At 36.7% G+C, this 4,427-nt stretch overlaps 1 long non-coding RNA gene across 1 annotated transcript in view; it reads right to left on the bottom strand.

The window, feature by feature from the left end:
• Window positions 1-1,020: 1,020 nt before the first annotated feature.
• Window positions 1,021-4,427, bottom strand: part of LOC112550922 — a 9,627-nt gene continuing 6,220 nt past the window's right edge. Inside the window, exon 3 of the long non-coding RNA XR_003095003.1 lies at window positions 1,021-1,081. This is a non-coding gene — a long non-coding RNA (uncharacterized LOC112550922). The remainder of the gene's footprint in view (window positions 1,082-4,427) is intronic.

Genomic DNA, 4,427 nt, shown 5'->3' with positions numbered 1-4,427 from the left:
AGGAAATTATTCAGAAAAAGGCCTCAAATAATTTACACATTAAAAAAAAAATCCTCTTTTAAAAAGTATTAAGCCAATAGGAGCAGCTTAGCTCAAATGCACCCATCCCAGACAATCCAGCTTCCACCAATATGTTACTGATCTGGCACCACTGAAGGAAAAAGGTATTTCAGGGATATTTGTGCAGCTGGGAAAGATTTTAAAATTTAAATTCTTAATGGGAAACTTATGAACACACTAGAGCTGAGCAAATATTTCATAATGAATAATTTATATGACAATAACAATAATAATACTATTAGGCTGCTGTAATTCATACTAACAAAGATCAGTTCATATTATTAGGAAGGCGGAACCATCTTTTTGACAGCTCCTTGTTACTCCACTGCTGCCCTAAAAGAGAGCTGGTTCATAAAAAAAAAAAAAAAAAAAAAAAAATCTGGCCCAATACATAGAAACCTAATTGTTTTGGTAAAATTTCATGGCAGCCAGGGGTTTTCATTAAAAAATAGCTAAATAGAAATCATTTTCTCCTTATGAAGTTATAAGATGTTCACTGTACAAAGTGTCACTTTAGAAAGTTTCTTCCAAAAGATGGTTTGCCAGCTCACAGTTGGTTCAAAAAAAAAATTTTGTATTGTACATTTGTCAGGGATGCTCTAAGGGGTACGGAAGCTGACAGATTACAAGCAGGAGTTGACAGCTTCACTCCAGTTACAGCTGATTAAAGACTGCAGAGGCCTGAGGGCCCCAATCTTTAAAAGAGGGCCACTAAAAATTCACCAAAGCACTTGCAGCCTGCATATTTTACATAAGCTGGAACTGAGAACTCTAAGTACTGAACTAGGTAATCAGCCACGTATGCACTCCTGGAAGTGTTTAATATAAGAAACAAATGATGCTTGCAAAACACAGCTGAAAACCACCAAGGAAAATCTTACGTACGTGTTTGAATGGAAATGACAAGGCAATAGGTACAGTGATACAGTAGTAACAAATCACTTCAGGCCTTACTTTGTATCGTGATAATGTGGCCCAGTGTTGTTTTGTCATTTCTTCACAATTCACAATTCAATTGATCCTATGAATGATAAAGCAATATGTTTCTGAATGGGTGTAGCACAGCAGAAAAACTAACTGAAGTAACACACACAGGATTTTTCTGCACTGTATAACTTGTAAACATAAGCAGGCTATAAAATAAAGATCGTATACATGGTAACCGTTGTCATCAGCATGCAAACGCCTAAATACAAAAAGAGTCACTGACAAAATACTGAACAGGTCAAAACTGGACAAACCCTGCAAAGAGAATATACCCAGAGCCAAGTCAGTGTACAGGAGAGTAGCATGTCATCATCATCAGGAGCAGGCTCTTGAAACTTGGGAAAATATCAGCAGTCACTGAATTCTTCAGTTTAAAAACAGCAATATGCTACCCTGTTGGCTAAGCCTTCTCCTGCAGATGTGTGCCTGAAGGTGTAGTAAGGTGAATTGTCCAATTACGTACAATAGGGCTATTTTTGTAAATAAGGATACTTCTGTGTATACTTGTCTGCAGGACGCTGCTTGAGTAAGGGCTCCAGAACAGAGCATTATGATGACCTTAAAGCAGCATGTAGTCAATGCTATAACATTACTTGTTAGAAGAAATAATTCTGGCCGAGACTTTCAGGTGTGCCTGGTGACATAGGATACTTCCATTTTTAAGAGTCCAACTTGGAAGAGCCTGCTTAGGAGAGTGGGTGAGCAACACTTCTGAAGTTGCACTCAAGACAGGCACTCAAAATCACTTGGCAATCATAAGATTCTTGATCCCTTGCATTTTTAAGCAAGTAACTGGACATTTGCTTTGGACTGTTTCTCCAGAAACTCCTTGTCCAGTGGCTCGCAATGGGGGTGCCACAAGAACCAGTTTCACCCCATGGCAGTAGCAATGGTGACTGAAGTGACTATGCTGTGGTACCCTCTTGGCCTGTCTGCTACCCACCCTTTTGCCTGCTCCCTGCCCTTCCCAACCCTTTAGCACTCACCACATGCTTCATGTGCAACTTGGTGCCTCATCCCTGCTGGCTAGGTGGCCCTGGATTCTGTCCGTTAAGGACCAAGACTCAGTTTAGGAGATTGCCCTAGGGTAACTAAGGGAGGAACTTAATCCAGTGGTTCCCAGTCCCCTGTAACCTGGAGTCCCCATGTGTGGGGAGTCCACTGCTGTGCTTAGCAAACATGCCCTGGGCTAGACAGAACTAAGGAAGCACTCCCCACCAGCATCCTGAATGGGTGAATATAATATGATTAGAATGATATAATCAAATAATAATATATTAATTAATATATAATTACAATGTGTATATTCAAATATTCACCATATGTTAATATTAGGTAATTTTAATGGTGTGCCATTGAAAAGTTTTGGAGGGGTGCCTTGAGTCTAAAAAGATTGAGAATTACTGTTTTTCCTGTAGAAAATATGTGCGCACCCCTTTTTCTTATAGAGAAGTTCCCCATTTATAACACTCAAATGTACACAACTACACATCATGTGCTACCATGTCCACACTGGAAGTATATGTCAGAAAGTCTTACAATTGCTGAAGGTGATCATTTCATAGATAGCTAAAGTACCTTGAACTTGATCTCACATGCTAGGAGAGCTTATAATTGTGGCAATGTATTTCTCTAAATTCTCTCCCAGGTTGATTTTATGTGGTACGGAACTGTCTCACTACCATGAACAAAATGAGAATATCTAAGTATACATGCACATACCACCACACAAACAGCTATAATAAAATACCACAATTATTATTTTTTTTAATTACTGAAATCATTAAAGAATTTTTCTTTTGTTGTTCTAAACAGGAGCTTTCCATTAACCAACACAACTGCTTTTCACTTCCCTTACCTAAATTTCAATCTTGGTTTATTAACACCAGAGGCTTGATTCTTTAAAATGCTGATTAAAAAAATCATGTGATCTTTGGAATATTTTGGCTATGTACTAATACTTAAAAATATATAATAAATTGTGACTGTGCCTTGAAAACAAGAGCAAGATACTGTATGTTAAAGGAAAGACGTTTGTGTTTGTTATGGCTTTTTATCAAGTAATGGAAAGCTAATGGTTTAAAGTTCCAAAATGAAAGCTTTGTTCAAAAGGCAGTTTCTTTGTATAATTAATCTTAAGTAATGCTTTTGCTATGTATTTTCATTTACCAAACTGGAAAGAAGAATTTAAAATGTAATCCACTTCTAGAGGAACATGCATAAGATATGTTATTAAAGAAAAGAAATTTAAAAGTGTCTTTTGCTCCCTGTGATGTGAAGATGCTTGTAATCCAATTCGCACAAACTTCCCAACAGGACCTTTTCATTAGTTTCATCCTTTAGATGGTTTTTAAAAAAACCATCTTTCAGTCTTAATTTTTTTAAACTGTACAAGTCAAGGAATTTGCTGATTTTTCCCCCTTGTGAGCAACAAGAATCTCTTTGGACTAGTACTCTGTCTGGATATGTGTTTAAGTATGTAAATAGATGGAAATGTCTGCATATTATTATATATGCATTTCCAAGAGATCCCCCTTTCTGGGATAGTATCTTCAGCATTCAGCTTAACTAAGTATATACTGGAATCATTACACTCTGCCTCAGGATTTCAGCTTTTCTTAAAATAGTCAATAAAAATGAATAATAAGAGGATAACAGATAAATTTGGCATCACTGAGCTTTCTCTTTTTACATAAAATAATGCTTGAAATTCATCCAGCAGAAAATTTTATGGATGTAGTAGACATACCGGCATTTTGAGTAAACTCGGAACTTAAAAAAAAAGAAGATGGAATGATTTAGGGAGTGAGTTTAGGAGAGGCAAATGTGTTTAGTTTGCATCATTTATTTCAAAATATGCATTCCCTTTTTAAAACCCCCAGAAATTCCAATGATGAATACATGCCAATATTCCAGTTCAAACAGGGTGTTTAACGGTGGCTCAGCACCTGTTTTCTTATCTACCTACTATCTACTAGTCTTGCTTGCTTGTAATCTAGATTTATGTTAAGTCTACCCTTTCCCTTCATCTACAAGGTCCTGGGACATTCAGGTAGCCAATCTGCCCTTAAATATGTCTCTTAGGAAATGGTGCTAATTAGTATTGGAATTTACAGCCTTCCATTTTATTGACTTGTCCTACTTTCTTCGATAATTAACTAATGAGTAAAGTAATGAGCTATGTTAGTCAGTCATGCTGTTCAATTAAACAGTAAATCAATTATTGAAAATAGTTTCGGACAGCTCTTATGTCGTCATGATATGTGTATGTGTGTGCGTGGGTGCATATTTAATATAAATGCAATTATGCAGTAGGTGTTACAATGTCAGTCTTTGTAAAGTACATCATTTATGAAGTGCTTTCTGATGGCAGCAAGAAG

The sequence above is a fragment of the Alligator sinensis genome, unplaced genomic scaffold (assembly GCF_000455745.1).
Source record: "Alligator sinensis unplaced genomic scaffold, ASM45574v1 scaffold747_1, whole genome shotgun sequence".
NCBI classification, from domain to species: Eukaryota; Metazoa; Chordata; order Crocodylia; family Alligatoridae; genus Alligator; species Alligator sinensis.
The sequence above is the reverse complement of the archived record's forward strand: the minus strand, read 5'-3'. Positions and strand labels throughout refer to the sequence as shown.